Source organism: Drosophila pseudoobscura, chromosome 3 (genome assembly GCF_009870125.1).
Source record: "Drosophila pseudoobscura strain MV-25-SWS-2005 chromosome 3, UCI_Dpse_MV25, whole genome shotgun sequence".
Taxonomy (NCBI): Eukaryota; Metazoa; Arthropoda; class Insecta; order Diptera; family Drosophilidae; genus Drosophila; species Drosophila pseudoobscura.
In genome coordinates this window covers 9,635,317-9,655,390 of record NC_046680.1, presented here as the reverse complement: position 1 = coordinate 9,655,390, position 20,074 = coordinate 9,635,317, and the positions used below count along the sequence as shown (strand labels likewise).

The 20,074-nt window shown below is 44.9% G+C and overlaps 1 protein-coding gene across 3 annotated transcripts in view; it reads right to left on the bottom strand.

The window, feature by feature from the left end:
* Window positions 1–20,074, bottom strand: part of sano (CABIT domain-containing protein serrano) — a 79,983-nt gene that overhangs the window by 10,136 nt on the left and 49,773 nt on the right. Inside the window, exon 1 of one of the 3 annotated variants that reach the window (XM_001360646.4) lies at window positions 1,008–1,511. The exons of the other annotated variants lie outside the window; for them this stretch is intronic. The gene's annotated coding sequence lies outside the window, so the exon portion shown is untranslated. Of the gene's footprint in view, window positions 1–1,007; window positions 1,512–20,074 lie in introns of those variants that run through there. 3 annotated transcript variants of the gene reach the window in all.

Here is a 20,074-nt window from a genome sequence, read left to right as displayed (position 1 = left end):
GAAAAGCTTCATTGAGCATTCATTCAATCGCTGACTTCTTTAATTTATGGCCTACGAGTGTTTATTGTTTGCATATTCGTTTGCTGCCGACACTTTTCTTCTTCTTTCCAGGGGTCGTTCTTATAGCAATGAAAGTTTTCGGTAAAGGGAAATCCCTTTTTTGGTTTGGGGCAGAGCCAGAGCCAGAGCCCCGTTTTGGCGTTTTCTAGGGCTGGGCCGTATCTGGAACCGGGACTTGGGCTTGGCCCTCCATCCAGTGCGAGGATGGGCTCTCTATTGACCCAGAAAATGAGATACAATATGAAAATGTTGCGACCGCCTTTCTGTTTTGTTTTGTTTTGTAAGTGAAATTTTGAAATGTCTCTCGAAAATATAATGATGTTTTCCATGCGTTGGCGTCGGCTTTGGCTTTGGCTTTGGCTTTGAGTGATGCGGGAATTGCATCTGCCTTAAGCTGGGGGACGGGGGAGGCCTCATTTCATGACACCGATAATGAATGGGTCTTAAAAAAGGTATTCTATAGATTCTGGGGAAAAACTGTAAGGCAAAAGGTTTTCTTTCGATGGGAAAGTATTAGTTCTGAGATTCTTTGGGTATTAACAGGGTTATAGGGGTTATATAATTAAGCTTTTAACGTCTTTTAAAAAGGTATCTTAAGAACTGAATCATTTTAGCTTGTTTTTGCTATCTCTTGGGTTCTATTAAATCGAAAAACATTTACAATTTTCTTAAATTTTCGGCATTTTCAGAACTTCCGACTCTGAAATCTTTAACCCCCAATCAAGGGCCCATTTGACCCAATTTTTCTACACTCAAATCGATTACATCAGTGCCCCAAATCATCAAAAACGATTCACCGATCAATGCGACACCCAAAACGAAATAAATCTCTCTTCCAACCAAAAAAAAAAAAAACACTTTATTAATATCCAAACCCATATTTAACCCAATTTCCAGAGCATGACGCTAATTGTATTTTAAATATTATTGGTACCTCCATGGCTTACCTTTCGCGTATGTCCACAGAAAAATCGAAATCCACGAAATTTGCCGTTAAATTTGACACTTTTGTTGTAGATTTATCAATTAACACACACACACACAGACAAAGACACAGCATGGAAGAGTGAGCATAGAAGAACAGAAGACACACTCTTTTATTCCCTTTTCTGGCGCTTTCGTTGTAAAATTTGTATTTCGTAATATTTGCTGTAAATTTCTTTTGTTTTGCTCCAAAAGAATTCATTTACTTTCACACTGTGACGAAACGCTGCGAAATTTGCATAAAAAACGAAACGAGTAAAAGAGTATCCGCTCTCGCGTTGTGTGGGTAGACGACGCGCACGCGCACAAATATCTCTCTTCGGGTTTTTTGCTTTGTTTTTTTGTTTTTGTTTTTGTTTTGCTTTGTTGCCTTGGCCTTTGAGCACCGTACACGCTAGAGAAACCGAACCGGTCGGAGCGACGTGCTCCAAGCTAATGAAAAGCCAAGTTCTGACTCTGAGCCGAGAACCAGAGCTCTAAGCCGCAAAGCCTCTGCCTCTGCCGCTGCCGCTGCCTCAGCCTCAGCCGGCTTCGCTGTTAGCTCGCTGTTAACAGAGCTCAACTCTGTTGCAAATGTTGCTCTGTGAGAAGCAGAGATTCTACCGATCCCATAGACAGATAGGGAATGCCCTCCCGGATAAACAGTTGTTTAATAGTTTTCTTTGAAATTTGACCATTTTTTTCTGGTGGCTGTTTGCTGAGAAATGCGACTCTTTCCCCCTCCCCCGTTCATCTCTATTTTGTTTGTTGGTTAGCAGGTATTTAAATTTCATTAACATTGGTCCTTGGCTGCCCCCTGGTCTCTCCTCTCTCTCTCTCTCTCTCTGTGTGTGTGTGTGTCACCTTTCTGTGACTCTTTCTCTGCTTTGCCCTGTGGTGTGGTGCGTGTGAATCTTTTATGGTTCATTAAAATTAAAAGCAGAGTTTTGCCTTATACTCTCAGTATATTTATAGCAGCCGATTGGCATTTCGTCCGACTGTGGGAGAATTCCCCAATGACACCCCCCCCTAAACAGTTATGGGCCATGAAAGAACCATCAGCTGTCCCATGAAAATGATATCAAATGATATTTATCCCCGTGCGTCTCTCTTTGGCATACATTTTTGTTCAGTGTAGAACGATGTTCTGGGAGAGAGAGAAACTGTCACAGTCATGATTTACGATAACTTGGCTCAAGAATATTCAATCACAGAGCACACTCCTACCTCCTCCCTCCCCCTACCCCTACCCCGCCCGAACAGCAACCTTTTTTTCAAAAATGCCGCAAGGCCAGAGCCATCAAAAGACTCGTAAAAAAGGCAAAACCATGAAATATGAGCACAAATTATGAACAGACATCACGTCAAAGGATTAACAAGACCACAAAGATCTTTCTTTCTTGGTGTTGTTTTATGTTTTATTTTTTATGTATATTGCTGGAATTTCAAGGAAGTCCAGCCCGGGTCCGGCTTCGGCTTTGGCTTCGGACCAACCACGTGATAAAAATCTAACAAAGTTGGCTTTAACTCCTTTGCTGGGCGCGTTAAATGGTCAACACCCCAGAAATGTGGGCAAAAGGGCCCTTTGAAGTCGCCTCTTTTAAATGCAGATGATGTGCGTTGATTAAATATTGCTTTTTAATTTCTTTAATGCGCAAATGCATAGGAAAAGATTTGATTTGTTGTTTGGGAATGCCGGGCACGTAACGCTTGGTAATAAAAAAACAACATTAATAATATAGTGGGAATAGAAGGGTGGCTTTGGCCGAGAGACCAACTAGAGAAATACCCTATAGAAGGCAGAACTCCAGTAATAGGAAGGCTATTTCATTCGTTTCTTTTAACTTTTAAATTGTGGATGCTATCTGTATGTATTTGTACATGTTTAAGGCAGATACCCTTCTCCTCTATTGAAGAAGCCCGAAGAATTAAAGGCGTGGCCCTCACACGGAGACGAAGCGAAGGAAAGGGGGTAGGGGTGTGGGGTGGGGAGCCCTCTTTCTTGGCACTCTCTTATCAAATCAAGTTTGTTGCCTCGGTCTTTCGTCGTTCCTCTTTCCTCTGTGTTCTTATCAAATTTGTGGAAATCATTCGTGCTTATAACGGTTAAGGGGAGGGGTAAGGGTGAGGGTAAGGGTAAAGGTAAAGGGGAGGGGGATTTATCAGGAAACGGTTGTTGTCGGCAGATTTGCATAACACACACACACACAAAGAGAGAGAGAGAGAGAGAGAGACAAGGAAATAAATCTGCAAGCATTTTGCGTCTTTGTGCGTGCGCCCACACACTGCAGATCGTCATCAACATCAGTCTCTCTCCGCTCTCCCCCACCACTCTCTTGCACTCATGCAAATGAAGCAGAGCAAAGGAGAGACAGAGAGAGAGAGAGAGAGAGAGAGAGACGCAGACTGCGATCTAAAATTAGCTGCAACTTTTGTTAGGCTTCACCGACTTTGCCTGCACTTTGTCTCCTTTCCTCTTCCTCTTTTGCCCTGCCTTTCTTTGGAAAGCTTCTCTGTCCGCCCGTTGATTGATTGCCGTGAGCCGTGGGCCTACTGCAGATGCGGGCCGGGTCTTCCCTCTGGTGCGGGCCTAACCTTTGTGCACTCTCTTGCCCCTCTCTCTCCTTCTCCTTCTCCGTATCCATCTCCACTCTTTATCTTTGCTTTACATTCGACTGCGGCGGGGTTTCGGCTCTTTGCGTTTTACGCTTAATTTGGCTTTGATTGATGTTTTTACTGTTGGATTCAGACGAAAACTTAGTTAGTGCGGGGCGGGGTTCAGTGAACTTTCGAGCGCGCCACTGCATTGCCGCTGAAGCTTTTGAGCGCTTGAAAGCTTTCGGGCGAGGGCCCGTCGGGAAAGCAGCTGTTCCCTTCACCGACGCCCACGCTCATTATTTTCATAACTCTGGACATTCTTGGCGGCTCTGAATGTGTCTCTCGGTCCACCACACGTTTATTTATCAACCAAACAGCTGACCCACTTTGCCGCTGGAACTGTTGACTGCCCTTTTGTGATTTGGACACAGGTTGGCAAGCAATTAATTACATTACGACCCGAACAAGCCGACTCTGAGGCCCAGTACAGTACAATGAAATTGTTAACAGGCTCCAAAGTCAGGCGTCAATCAATCAGCCAACATTTTGGCCCCAGTCAATGGCCTCTCTCGCGGTGGAACTAGGTGGGGGTGGGGGGAATGGGAGTCCGACTTCACGCTCCAGGTGCCATTATCATTATTTATTTGGTGCGACAAACGTTTCGCCTCCAATTAGGGCAAGAAACGCGAACATTTTTCATTCTCCACGGGAACAGGAATGAGAAATGGCGGAAGAGGAGGAGGAGAAGGAGGAGGAGGAACATCTGAAAGTTGCCAATTTGGCTTTCGTTTTCGGTTCACTTATGGCCTCGTATAGCCATTGGGTGAAAAGTTCTCATGTGACTTTCGGTTCTACGACAGTCGTTAGACATATTTCATCCCATCTCCCATAGCCCTCTCTCTGTCTCTGTCTCTCGGTGAGAGCCCTAATAGGGCTGGAACAATGCCCTGTTATGGTTTCCCGGTAACAAGGATGATGGCAGTCTGAAAGGTGGATTTCGTATTCAAATGCGAGCAAACATGACCAGCATCCGCATCCTCCAAAAGAACAAGGAAAAAACCAAGGGCAGGCTCCACAAAACAAATACAAATTCGCAATAAAACTAAGAAGGCCAAAACGGAGCATTACGACTACAAGGATACCCATTAGAAAATATAACTACCCCATAGGGTTTTTTTTGTTGATTGTGAGAATCTTTCGACTCAGATCATGAATATACCTTTGGCACTTACAGCGGGGTATCACCAGAACTAAATCCTCCAGCAAAATAAACAAACGAAACGAAGCAACGACTTTTGGCATCACGTTTCACGAATTCGCAGCAGAACACGCCGCCTTCTGACTCCGATTCGCGGACTCCCGTCTCCTATTCCGACTTCTCGGCTGGCACATTAAAAGAAAACAAAAGCAGAGAAACACCCAAAAAGAAGAGCGAGAGAGGAATAGAGAGCCAAAGCAATAAGTAAAAGTTGCTGCCAGAAAAAGAAGATGAAGGCGAAGGAGAAGGAGAGGAAGAGGCTGCCGCGAAGCATCTCTCTGTAATGTATGCTGCTCCTCGACGCGATTCATTGTTTCCCCACCCTCCATCGCCCCCTCAGCCACTCTTCTTCTTACTCTGGTGCAGGCTCCCTCCCCCCTCCCCATGGCATGATCAGCAGTTTTGCACGCGCTCACGTTTGGGAGCAGCTATAAAACAGAAATATTGAGAGGAAAAAAAATAGGAGTATTAAGAATAGAAGAAAATATTTCGTTGGTGACTTACAAATGCCCTTGCAATAGCAGCGGTAACAGAATTTATACATATGTAAGTAGGAAAGAGAGAGAGCGCAGATGTGGCGAAGCTTTCCCGAAGCTCAATAGTAGAGAGAGCGACAAGGAGGTGCGCTTACACACGTTCAACGGAGAGCGCTTTGGTGCCGTGCCAGAGAGAGAGCAGATCGTTCTTGCTGTTCTTGCGTGAGCGGTGCTCTCTCTCTCTGGCAATGGAACGACAAAGAGAGAGAAGAGCAAGCAAAAGTCGAGAGGGATTTTGCTGGATATTCAGCTGCATAGGATTGTTTTTCCTTTTTTTTTTTTGTAAAGCACATCCACTCGGCGACTTATTCTTGAGCCGTTTCTCTTGATTTTTAATTTCTCTGCTGGATAAAGTGAAAATTCCTTATTGGCACTCCCCCCCCGCCCCCTCTCCCTGCTGCCTTTTGTGTATTCACTTTTTTGTTTTTTTTTTGTCGCCTTTCATTTCATGACATTTTGGCTGTCATGCACTTCCTTTTCCTTTTCTGCTAATTTATCGTTTGCGAAGGAGGTATGTGCATGCATGGACGTCTCTCTCTCTCTCTCTCTCTGTCTCTTTCGCTCTCTGTCCTTTGACTGTTCTGCTTTTGCTTCTCCTCTCGTGTGGCAGCTACTGACTGCAACTGCAGTTGCATTCTTATCGAAACCGCACAATCAGCAGTCGCCGGAGAGTTAGGCCGGAGAGGGGCTGGCAGCGGGGAAAAAGGCAATCACTGGCAATGATGATGCTGTTGCTGCTGCAGTTGCGGATGTGGATGTGCATGCGGATGCGGATGAGTGCAAAAGTTAAAATTTCAAAACAAATAAATTCAAGCTGCAGGCTAAAAAGGGCAGCCCCAAATCGACAGAGAACCCTGCCTCTGCCTCTCACTCCCTCTCACTCTCTCTCTCTCTCTAAAGTCTAAGCAAACAAATCAAGGAGCAACAGAGACACCAGCTGTGGACTCTTTTTAGCCTGGGGCTTCAACGAAATGGGGCTTGACTTCAATTGTTCTCCGGCTGCTGCTCCCCCCGCTGTAGGGGGGGGGGGGGGGATTGGGGGCACACAACAGAAGCAATTATAGCCAGACTCTCGTACAAACACACACACACACACAGGAAATCCTTGCTCTCTTCGCTGGTTGCCCCCTAGGCAGCTACAATAATAATTCCGAACGAACGCCCACAGCTTCTACCGCTCTCCCTCGCCCTCTCCCGCCTGTCTCTACCCTTCCGAAGAGAGGGTAGATGGATAGACAGAAGCCCTCAGAATCCCATGTCTAAAGGGCATTTTAAACTTCTACCTTCTTTGGATTCCATTCTGGTATTTGTTTACTCATTTGCTTATTTCCATGATGCTGCCAGTGTCGTGACTCCCTCAGCCTATCCCCCTCTCCCCCCCTCTCTCTTCCAATTCGGATTCCATGGACATCCATATGCATGTTTTGATTCCGTTTTCAATTTCATTTTCATTTGTAGGACTTCGCCAGACTGTCGTCTGTTTTTCTTGAATATTTGTTTAGTTTCTTTGATCTCAAGAAACCGCATCAGCCAGGACACAAAGGACATGGTTCTAGGCACCTGCTAACCCAGGATTGGGCCCTTTAGCCTTTGTTTTGATGAAACATTGTTGATGGCGGAGAAAGAGCGTCTAACCTTGAACTTGCGGGGTGCCGGCGGGGAGGTGGTGGGGCGCCGCAAGGTCAGCAGGCAAATTTCAGCTGAAATAAAACGAAACCAAACCAGTCGCTGGGCAACCCACTCTGGGGAGCAGCTGGAGCCCGAACAAAAGCTTAGACTAACGTAATTTAATAAAACGTTTAGCCGATTAGATACGTTCGGTGTATGCACTAAAATGTATCCATTAGATACGCTATCTGGCGAGGCACCACCAGTCCACAGATACAGATGCAGCCGCACAGAGTGCGGCAAGTGCAACGAACGTCTGAGGCAGCCAGAGCGTCTCCGAGCCAGCAGCAGCTGCAACGCTAACGAGACTTTGGCCACGCTCGGCTCTAGGCCCCAACTCCCAATCGGACTCTGTCCCTGGCCAGAGGTTCGCTCTTCGGGACGCTCCCTTTTACTGCGAGACGGTTTTACTTTTGCCCGGGCTCTCGGACTCTCGGGCTCTCGGGCTCTTGGCCATGGCATGCCGTGGCATGGCATGGTAAATCTGCGCTGCCAATCGCTAAAATTATTGCGCTCAATCTTTGTTATTAGATTAACTTCTATTTTGTTTTCCTATTTGACTTTGCCATAAAAGCGAATCGAGCCGTGGCCCCATCCTTGGCCGAAACCCAACTACCACAAGAGGGTATTTATGACTAGCTCATGATGTTTGGCCAAAGGAACGGCTTGGCAGCAGCCGTCCGAGCTGATTGGTCCTTGGCCCATGACGGGGCGCATTCGATGTTTGTGGCCTTAATGATGTTTGCCCATGAAATATGATCAGAAATGTTGTGGCTCTCTGGAAGAGAGGCCTGGAAGCGCATTCAGAGTGCGCCTATGCCGCCGCTCTATCTGCACTTTCTTGTTATCTTCTGCTGCTGTTGTCTTGGCCATTTGAAAACTGAAAGTGCGCGCCCGGCCAGCCGGCCAGCCAGCCAGCCAGCCAGCGAGCCAGCGAGAGGGTTACGGGTCTTAGTTATCCATTGCCATTGCATTAGCCATGGCACGGACATGGCCTCTGCCTTTGCCTCTGTATGGGCCAGACATCCACTTGGCTTTGGACACATTCGGTTTTGGCTTCATTTGTTTTTACTGCCTGGCATTTTGTAGTCAGGTCCATTACAAAAGGCTGCCTTCTGCCTGTTGGACTGCCTCTAATTCTGCTGCTTGCTGCACTGCCTGCCTGTACTGCACTGCCTGCCTGCACTGCCTGCCTGCACTGCCTGCCTGCTGCTTGTCTAGCTGCGGCTTGGCTAGCTGCTGATATACTCTCTTTGTTGCCTTGGCTGCCCCTTCTTTTATCAGTCGGATTTTTGCCTGTTTTGGGGCTTTTAAATTGGTTTTGTGTTCGGTTCGGCTGCCAAGCTTGTGGCGCATCAATTCCAATTGCAGAAGCGGCAGCAGCAACAAGCGCGGCATCTATTCTACATAACGTTTGCAACATTTCGAAAGGCACAACTTTCGTTGGCTGTGATGCAACTTTCGTTCGTTTTTGCTGATTGAAGGCGATGATGATGCTGCATACCACATTACATAATTAAGTAGCAGGTCTTCAGCAGCACAATCACTGGATGTTCATATGATTCTCGCGTTTCTCCTCTCACTCTCATTTCGTACCGTTCTTTTAATTGGAGTGCCCTGTGTGTGTGAGCGGCTAATGAATGAATGAAAGAAGGTAACTTTTACACGCTTCTGGGAAATGAGTTTTCAAGTTTAATGACAATGAGAAGCGTGGGGCGGAGGTGGCCGTTCAATGGTCTTTGAATGCATTGCTTTACGGTTGGAGCACTGCTTGCGGTGGTGATTCTGTTCTACTTAAGCATATATTATATGCACTGCTTACTTCCTTCATACTGCCACTAACCTTACTGTATGGTTAGTGATACTGCCAACTATATGCACAGCTTGAGCTTTGTTTTTGAAAGCTTCCCTTACCGCTGCACTGCTTAATTGATCTCTGTTGATCCTTTGCTATCTCTGCTCTGCCCACTGCTTGCTGTGGTGAATCTGTTATACTAATGCTTGTATGCACTGCTTCCTCCCGCATACTAAATATTTGTACCGTTTGAAACTTGCCCTTCCCGCTGCACTGCTTACTTGCTCTCTGTATATCGGCGGCACTCTCTATTATTCACATATTCTCACCGCTACCCTGCTTGATGATATTCCTAACATCTGCACTCTCTGTTATACGTTCTCACCGCGCTGCTTGTGACAAGTGCGTCGTAATTGAAGGAAATTAAAAAGAGGGAAAGAGATACACCGAAAAGGGCAGGCAAGGGAACGGACGACACAAAAGCTGCACAGCAGCACCGACGACAATGAAGTTGATAATGTTGATGATGATGGTAATGCGGTGCACGGAAGTGGGTTAAGCTGCTTGAATGTAATACCTGCTCCTTCCACCTTCCACCGTCTTCTGAGCGAAAAAGAAGCCACAGAACGAGAGGCAGCCAAGCAGAGGAGGAGGACGCACGCATCAAAATTAAACTGCCCCGCAATTAAAAGAAAGAAAGAAAGAAAGTGAATATACCCGTGCCCCACCGCCATCTGTGTGCTCTCTTTGAGATTTATCTCTCGACAACTTTTGATGGGCAATTTTTGGAGCTTTTACTCACGCGTGCCACGATTCTATTTGGGTTTATGGGGTCAGACCGTCTCGCACTTACCTGAAAAGAAACAACAAAAAATAGATAGAAATTCGAGATAAGCATAAGCAACATTTATGTATAATTTGTTTTAACAACTGCCCAAGAAAAAAAAGAACTCCAAGCAACTGATTTATAATGGTTGAACTAAATGTTTTATGTTTTTATTAAGTGAAAATTTTAATAACTTGTTTTTTTGTGGGTTTATTTTCGAGCACGTGAAGTGGAGCTGGAACTGGAGCTGGTAATCGTAAAAGAGCACATAAAAAACAGTTCCAATTCCTATAAGAAGTGCACAGAACGAGGAAGAGAGAGTCGTAAAAGTGACAATGGAACAAGGAATTGAATTGCTTCGAAAGGAGGTATAACTTTAAGGGAAGTAAATCCAAACTGAAAGCTGGAGAGTGGAGACGAATTAAAGCTGGAAGTTCCTGGATTGATTGGGGAATTAAAGTTGAAAAGAATGAGATCTTGGGTGAGAGTTTTACCTATGTAAATGGCTGGGAGGTAGGGAAGATGTGCTCTAAGCAGTGGATGGACTAAAGAGACCTTTTAATGGAATTAAGAGATATAAAGCTCTGGTTTATCCGAACCAAAATGTACTTTCCACATTTCCCCAACAGGTGGCGCCTATCAAAGCAAAGAAAAGCCAAGAAAAACAAAGAAAAAAGAACAAAACCCAACCGATACGAAACACGTTTGCCGCATTAATTTCCACTTTGAGTCTGGTCAGGTTTCTGTTCCGATCATCTCCATGAGGTCTAGACATCGCCGCAGATTCCTTAATGAAAAATTGGCGCCTGCTGTTGCCCCACCCCACCCCTCCTCCAAGAACCCCTCGCCTAGGCAGCGTGTCAAGTGTTTTAAATTGAAAATTTAATTAAAGAGCTCTCCCGGCACTCCAGTGGGGGATTCAGTGGGACCGTCCAGTCCATGGCATAAATTAGCCAAAACAAAAGCTTATTGAACCCAAAAATACACAACCGTAGCCCCACCGAGCCCCACTTCAGGGCCAAATCGCTGTCAATAAAAATCCAAAGAGCCGCAAACCAGACCGTCACAAAAGATTAATTTTTTGTTGTTGTTCATTCAAACTATGGCTATAATTTTTGTACATTTTTGCTTTTTTTTTTTTTTGATTCACACGCTTTTGATTCCAAACAATCGCGTCGGCGACAGCGTCAATGTCCCCCACAATCGTCCAGCTCCAGCTCCAGTTCCAGTTCGGACCCACTGTTCACGCTTATGGCCAACAAATTTGTCAAAACAAAATGGCAAGAAAAATTCCGAAAGCAAATGTAATAATGCCCTAAGGCCACATCAGGGGCGAGAGGAAGAGGGCGGGAGGGAGAGATTAACTAAAGCTAATACTGGAGTTGAATGCCCTGTGAAAAAGCAGTGCGGGAGTCCCATAGAACTGCTGATGGAAGGCCCCCAAGAAGCCATAGATGTTCCCAAAGGAAGGAAAGAGTAACGGGAACTAAGGGAGGTGCATATCTCCTAATATAAACATCTCTCGGAGGTAGGTAGCTATGGGAATGGTTGGACTGAGCTAATAGAACTGTGACTGTAAAACCTTCACAATTTACTCAGATATTCCTCTGAATTCCAGTACAAAATTATGCCTCCAAAATTGTATCTTTTATGTATTTGCTTTAAGTATTAAATTTCCATCTGGAACTGCTACTTTCAGCTACTGAATCTCTCTCCCGACATTCCTGCTACTTTTTCTCCCCAAAATAATGTCTTACCTCTTGGATTTGATAATTTTGATGGCCTCTAGCTATGTTTTTCCTAGGCATATCAATATTTTCCCTCAAAAACTCAACAGTTGTCAGGCAGGCCTATTATGTCTGATGGACGGACAGCGTATAGTTCGATATTGCCATTAAACTAAATGACATAAGCATAAAGATTAAGGCAGCGCCATCAAATGTTGTCAGGCAGTGTCAAATTTGTAATAAGACAAAAGTGTGCCCACACACACGGGGGATGCTGGCCACGCCCAGGTCTTTGAAATCGCTTTTGTTTAAAGAAGTTGTCACAGTTGTGCGTGGGTGTTCCCCCCCTCCCCCCATCTCCCCCATTTATTGGGTTCGGCGACTCTATTTGCATAGGGCCAGCCTTGAAGCGACTTCGTGCTCGTGTATTATTGTAAAGACTTTATATACCACATAGAAAAACCATAGTAATTGGGCGAGGGGGTGTAGAGGGAGGGGGGACAAAGCTCAATCGATGTGACCTTGCCTTGGTTCATAGAGAAATCTCTTTGATGGCAGCGGAACAATGGAACGACCGTCGAGCAGATTGCAGCAATAAAAAATTAATAATTTTCTCTTTTCAACAGAAAAAGACAAGAGACAAGAGACCCACGTGCAACGTTCAACCGGGAAGCAATTACCGTTATGTGTCGTCGAAAAAGCCATCAAGATATTAAACCATTCATATGGGTCGACAGTGCGGCTCCATAGCAGAGATCCCTGGCATTTCCAACAGAAATCAAACTTTATATAAACACATCCCTTAGTTGCCTTATACTAGTGTTCCGCACTGTACTATGCATATGCACTTGCGCTTAATGAGAGCCTGATTGTAGGCCCGGTTATGGGTGTGGGAGAGACAAACAGATACATCCATGAGCGTGGGAGTGGGCGGAGGATACATTAGAATAATGAATAACCAAAAAGGTCCAGCCTTAAGGTAACGTTTGAGCGGAGTGCCCTAGCCTTTGGGGCACCTAAAACTTGGCTTAAAGGCTTCAGGGCTTCAAGTGTGAAAACACACACCAAAAACCGATCCCAAAGAAAGGCTTCGAGGCTTCGACGGGCCCTTAGGATACCAGGGAGCCCTGTCTTTGGTTGCCGCCATAATTTTTGGCCAGCGTGGGCGGCAGCGGCGGCAACTCTCTTTTTGAAGCAGTCGGGGGGCAGCCCTGGCTGGCTCTGGCTTTTGGCTTAATTGCTGGTAACTGATTTTCGATTAAGTGTTGGGCAAATGAAGAAGACAAATGTTAAGTGCGAGACATTTTTGTCGGGCAATTAGCAGAGATGTTTGTTGTTCTTGCCGCTGCCGCTGCCGCCACAGCCGCGATGCTGTGCTGTGCTGTGCTGACAGTTAAATAATAGAAACGTGCCAAGTTGCAACTGCTTGTTGCAATTGTTGCTGTTGTGCCGCCAAGCACGTAACTCAATAATGCGCACATTCTAACAGCAACAACAACAACAATTAAGCTAACAATGTACCACACGGCTACTGCTGGAAAGAGATGGATGCCAGCGGATAGAAAGGGAGAGCGAGGGAGCAAGCAGTGGAAGTAAAAGTTGTTAGTGTCGACTCGACATAATGAAAATCTGCTGCCTCTTGTCTCTTGATACCCTCGAACCGAAGCCAGACAACGCATGCACTTATCCCCCATCCCCCTGTGCCCCCTGTGCCCCCCCCTAGCTGTCTCTCTCCATCTATTTCTGTTCCCCCCTTTTGGGAAATTGTCTAATGAAAAGCTGCTGTCGACACAAACGAAGCGTGGAAAAGAAGTCGACAAAAAAAAATAGCATTGAGAATTGCAATGGCAGCAATTTGGCTGAAAAAGAGTGATAGAGGGGGGGTTGGAGCGGGTTTGGTAGTACCGATTAAGCCTTAAACTTGATGCATCGCCGTCATCGTGTGTGAGTGTCATCGCTTGAGTGTCCAGCAAAAAGAGAGCCATGATGGAAAGCCTTTCGTTTAATTTGTTCTTTCTACAGAGAGAGCTGAAACATTAATCTACGTAGATACAGCAGTGCTTAAGAAGTTCAATTGAGAGTTAAAGCAGTCTAATAGTGGGGAGTGCTCCTTAAGCAGTGCAATCGAGAGCCCAAACAGCGGCTAAGCAGTGGTAAAGCGCACAGAATGGGTTTAGCAATGCCCAAGCAGTGCTCACATTGAAACCCCACAATTTTCATAGAATTGCCACTGAGAAGCAGTTCAAATGAGAGTGAAAGCATTAATTCTGGGGAATGAATAACAGCATCTTAAGCAGTTCATTCCAGAGTTAACGCAGTCCAATGCTGGGTACTGCACCTTAAGCAGTGCAATCGAGAGCCCAAACAGCGGCTAAGCAGTGGTAAAGCGTACAGAATGGGTTTAGCAATGCCCAAGCAGTGCTCACATTGAAACCCCACAATTTTCATAGAATTGCCACTGAGAAGCAGTTCAAATGAGAGTGAAAGCATTAATGCTGGGGAATGAATAACAGCATCTTAAGCAGTTCATTCCAGAGTTAACGCAGTCCAATGCTGGGTACTGCACCTTAAGCAGTTCAATTGAGAGCGTAAACAGTGGTTAAGCAGTTGTACAGCATACAGAATGGGCTAGAAGTGCTCACAGTGAAACCCCACAATTTTCATAAAATTGCCACTGAGAAGGCCAAAAGCATTAAAGGCCTCCCTCCGCAGTGTCATTCTGCCAAGTGTTAATTACATGCCTGGCACCGGGCCGCTCCCCCGAAAAACAGTTTGGTCTGAGGTTTCGATCAACAGTCGGGGCCACGACAATAGCATTCCAGAACTGATTCTTTTCCGAACTGAAATTGAGTTTGTTTTTTTTTGTTTTGGCCGGCTGGCCAATCCTCCTTCTGTCCCTCTGACTTATGTTGATGTTTTTCAATTTAAGCTAAACCCCTTTCTGTTGGCAATGAATTATAGAACATTACGAGGCGAGTTCCAGTTAACTGCGGAGACAGCAAATTACAGTTTGGCTTAAGGGGGCAGGGATTTGCTTGCGCTTATTTGTGGGCAAAGTTGCACAGGAACTGTCTTCGTCTTCGCCTTCGTATGCAAACAAGCCACGAGAGATGCGAGTCTGATGGGTTTGCGGGGGAGCACAAGCAAAGTTCTGGCTCAGAGGTGAGCTTAGAGTTGGGTCGTTGCACCCACAGACAGAGAGAGAGAGAGCAGGCGTTGGAAGAGCGCGAGAGGAAGAAGTGGCAGGCTTCTTCTCCTTCTGGCAGCTACAGCTACTCCTTGGAACGATAAATTGATTGATTTATGCCACAGAGCCAGCGATCTCTCTCGCTCTCTCTCTCTCTCTCTCTCTATCTCTTTTGGGTTGATTCTTCTCTCTCTTTCCCTCTGTCTGTCTTGTATATCCCGACTTATTGCTGCCTTGAGTTGGTCATGGTTTTATTGTGTATTTCTATGCTCTTTGAGAGGGTATCCCTGGTAAAGCAGTGGCTAAGCAGTGCTCTTACTGAGTTGCTGTAGAAGCAGTGCCATGGAGGGCTAAAGCAGTGCCTTGGAGGGCTAAAGGAGTGCCTTGAAGAGGTAAAGCAGGGCCATGGAGGGCTAAAGAAGTGTCTTGGAAGGCTAAAGCAGTGCCTTGGAGAGCCAAAACAGTGCCTTGGAAGGCTAAGGCAGTTAATTAGAGAGCTAAAGGTGCCTTGCAGGTATAAAGCAGTGCCATGGAGAGCTAAAGCAGTGCTATTTTTGTTAGTAATTCCCTTAGAATAATGATTTTAAGGGTATCTACTGCTTCGACTGTGGAATGAATAGCGCGCTTTTCTTGTTCTTGTTTTTTGTGCCCTGTTGGTGGTGTTGTGGTTCTTGTTGCTTTTAATTATGGGCGTTGCATGGCGAGAGATCCAGTAAGCAGTGGGGAGCAGGGGGGACGGAGGCACTGAAGGGCAGTATCTGCCCGCAAGCCATTAGCAATTTTAATTTATTTATGTATGCGACCAACTAACTCCGACGCCGACTCCGACTCCGACTCGGACTCCAACTCCTAGTCGACTCCAACTGGAGTCCACAAGGAGTGGAAGCCAGTCGGTTTTGGTGCTCGTCATGTCTTGGAACGAATGTTGGCATAAATTAATCTCAAATGCACACAAAACATGGTCCAGAACACAACCGACAGACGGCGAGACAGAGAGACGGAGAGACAGAGAGACGGAGATCGTACAGACCCGCCCAGAGACACGACCGACCCCCTAGTCCCCTATGTCCAAGCTCTTCTGCTGTTGATTTTAATTACAATTTACATTGCATTATCACGATGACTATCAAAGGGGGGCAACAATTTCATGCACTTGACCCTCGGGCGATCGCGCGTTGGCCAAATATTACGCATTCGCCGCTTAATTATAGCGTTAAAAAGTGAACACCGATGAAAGTGAAATATCCACAGCGAACCACCAATATTTGATGGTTTTTTGTCTTTGTTGCTGTTTGTGTCTGGTCGGCCTTGACTTGGTCAAGAGGCTGGCTTTATGTTCTTGCTAAAACGTGGCTCATAAGCTCATCAAAGCGATTATCTTTTGGCCATCATTCTCGGAGTCGTTCTGGCCATGGATTTGTGTATGTGTCTACGATCATTTGTGTTTTGTTATTAACTAATTTACATGTTGATTGCAATGGCTAAAACAGTCACGACCAAAAGCAAACACTCGTCTGTTTACTTGCTCAATCAATCTTTGATTTATGTTCTTCGGTTAAACATAAAGATATATATAGACGCGAAACACGGAACACGTGCCTCCGATGATGCATTCCTTTCCAGGCAATTACTCAACTTTTGTATGGGCCGCACAGCTTTCCCCCATTTTCTCCTTTTGTTCGTTGGCTGAGATTTGTAATCAATTATCATATGGCATGCTCAATCTTGAATGCATTTCAGCCTCGACAGAGGTCGGAACACGCCCCCACAGTGCAATTGAAACGTCCATTAGCTGTCTGTCTGTCTGGCAATCACACGGGAAAAGAGAAACCCATTTTTGGAGATCTTTAAGCTCTAAACTCCATCAAGATCGATGCCATCTCGCGGGACTACCACTGCGATGGGTTTCCCACAAGAGAAATACGTTTCCAGGGACTTCAAAGGGTCCTTGTGGACGCCAACGGAAAGCAAACGGAAGCAAACGAATATCTAAACCTGAGAATAGAAGACCTCTTTAAAGGGAAGTCCGATTGCTCTTAGATTCCTCTTCCAGTGGAATGCCTAGACGATTGTAACTCTATTAGAAGCCTTAAAAGAATGTCGGAATGGAACAGAACTGATAATTGGAATTTAGGAATGAAACAAACTGATGATGGGCATGTCGGACTGAGGAAAACTGATGATTGGAATGCCGGAATGGCACAAAATTGATAATTGGAATGTGGGAATGGAACAAAACTGATAATTGAAATGTGAGAGAAAAAAAGAGTGACCGATGGCGTGGGGAAAGCCAACCCATGTTCGAGCTTATACCACTCAGATCCATTAGATCGTTAAAGATGACTTCACTGACCTTGTCTGCCCCAGCCCCTGCCCCTGCCACATAGCGATGATGCCTTGACATTGGCCATCCCACTCCACTCCAAAGTCCATTAGAAAATTCTCCAACTTTAGAGTTATTTTATTGTTTAATAGTTACATCAATCCGGCAAGTCTCGTCCCGTCTGGCAATTAAGTGCCAAGTGCCTCGATAGACAATTACTGGCTGGCGATTGCCTTACCAAAAACATGTTTAACTTTTGTTCTTCTTTGTTGTTATTGTTGTTGCTAGTTTCAACTATTTTTAGCCATGTCTTAACGCTGTCTGCTGCATGATTGACTATTTGCACAGGCAAATGATGAAAATCTCTTGTTTTTTTTTTGATGCTTAAAAGGCAATTAATCAAAGTGAAAGATGCTGCCCCAAAGGATTCAAAGCCTTTTCTAGCCTTCAGGTGTTCGCCTGTTTATTTGCTCAACAAAGGCTTTTGTTTAATTGGGTCTAAATAAAGAAGAGCCCAGGCCTATTGTTGTGGGCGGTTTTGACGTTGTAATTGTTGGAATATAATTTTTGTAAATGCCCTTAAACACAGGAACACCCATTCAAATGGGGACTTCTGTGTTTTCTATGATTTGTTCATACTTTTTTGTTGGTATATTCCATTCTATAATCCATTACTGTGGCACGGCTTATCGTTTTTCCGACCAATCTCTTATTATTTATTCATTTCTGGGCTAGTTGTTGACCCATTGGCTTGCCTGTGTTTCTGGCCAATTAATTGGTATTTTTGTTTGGTTTTATGGGTCACTGGCACTCTCCTTCCCCCTTTCTCCTTCCCCTTCGGTCATGTGTCGCTTTGACCCGTTAACCATAATTGAGGATAATAACCAAAAGTTTGGGTCTCCCACCGTATCTTTGACATTAACCTCTGCCTCGGTGCCTGCCCTGCCCCACTGCCAAGTCCCTGCCTCGCCCGCATAGCTCTCTCACGTAGAGAGCTGCAAATAAAACGTACGAAAAATTTAATTCAATTTAATAAGCGAATATGTGGCGTGCCTTTGGGCCAGATGTGTGCCTTCCCTTTCCACTCTTGACGACGCACTCGTGCATGCCGCGCCTCCCCTTTTCTCTCTGTGTAGTCATGCGTGCCGCTAAGTGTCTGCCTCCAGGAGGAGCTCCTCCAAAGAGTTGAGAGAGTAAGAGGTGGCCTGCTCTGCGGCTCTGCGGCTACGCGGCTCTCTGGCCAAATGTGAAAATAATCGTAAAAGGCAATTAGCGCCAAATAGCTTTGACACTCATTCAAGTCAGTTGGCCATGTAGGTTACACGGCTCTAACTCGGGCTCTGTCTCTGCCACTGTCTCTGCCTCTGCCTCTGGCTTTGCTCTTGTTTTTGGCCAATTTACCTTGATATGCACACAATTTGGTTTCTTTTTTGTTGTTTTAATAATAAGATGTGGGTCAGGTCTGTGTGGTTTATGGCCAGGTATCGGATGCGGATGTCAGAGGCCCAGAACACCAGCTTTGGCCCCAAAGAGGCCTCCCTAAAAATTATATTTGCATGGAAAATTGCACAAAGACAAGAACTTTTCATCAGTCCATCAATCAAGGCCCCAGCCACCCCCCTTCCACCCCTCCCCCCCTACCCAGTCTTGTATGGAGTAATCTTTTGAATATTTCATACCCGTTTCGATGGAGGGTCTCGGCTTTGATTGCGACCCAACTTGAACCTGAGTCATGCGCCACGACTGCCGCCTCCGGCTGCTGCTGCTGCTGCTGCTGGGGCACCTTCAACAGTGTCATAGTCATGCAACAAAATTGGGCCTGTTCCGTTTTGCTGTGTCGTGGCTCCATGTGTGCAGCGGCAGCGGTGGCACACCTGGGCACCCAACAATCGCTGGCAATGACATGGTCGATGCCAGAGCCTGGATAACCGATTACTCAATCCGCGATACCCACCCTCCCCCCCCCTCCGCCTCACACCCCCCTAGAGAGCAAACAAAAACAAAGGCTTGTAAAAATTGATAGCGTCCGGTGAATGATTTTTTTTTCGTTTGTTTTTTCCTGCTATTGATTTTGATTTTTGATTTTTATTGAAATGTTTTCGTTGTTTTTTGCCCAGAGACCCAGGGCTGACATATTTATGGCTGCTGGCCGCCGCATCCTCTGCCTCCTACACCCCCCGGAAAGTTGCATTTGAATGCATGGCATAAATCACGAGGTGCGCCCCAAAAGGCCCCAACAACAACAGCACACCTTTTAACACATTTTTTGACCATTTTCGGGTAATGAATGGATGTCAAGAGCCTGAGTCCTGAACTGAACCCCTCGACCACTGGCACGAAATGCCTAAATAAATTAATTCTCGTGTCTGTCTGCCTTCCTGGGCCCCCCACGCCCATTAATTATCAAGGAAGGAAGCAGGAACAAAATAAACACAATTTATAACGATGATAATCTGATTCATTTGGGATTGAAACTAGCCCAGGAACCCTCTTGAAATGAGAGAAAAAGGGGATTTTAAGGAGCATTTCGGTGTACCGAGTGGTCCAAAATTCCACTATTGTATTTATTTGGGGAATATTTTTAAAGAGAAGCTAGCAAATATAAAGCCATCCAATGGGGGTAGCTATTTCTCATACAGAAATTACAGAATTTACTTTAATATTTCATAAAAAAACACCTTTTTTTAGGCAGCCACAAAACACTTTCATACAAATTCTAAGACCTTTATAACACTCATCTTTTTTATTATTTTTTATATTTTAATTAAAATTTTTGTACAATTTTTTTTGTTCATTATAATTTTGTTTTTATTATAGTTTTTTTAAAATCATTGTAATTTTTCTTAACACTTTTTTCCAAAACACTTTCATACAAATTCTTCAAGCTTGATGACATGCATTTTTGTTTATTATTATTTTTTATTTTAATTTTTTTTTTATTAAAATATTTTTTTATTTATAATTTTTCTTTTTTAAATTATTGCAATTTTTCATTATTTGTATCTGTGATATTATTTTATAATCAAAAATACAAAATACAATCCTAATTATAAAAAAAAATCAAATATTTCATTACTTATACAATATTGTATTATTATTTGAGAATATTGATAGAAAAAAAAACCAGAAAATA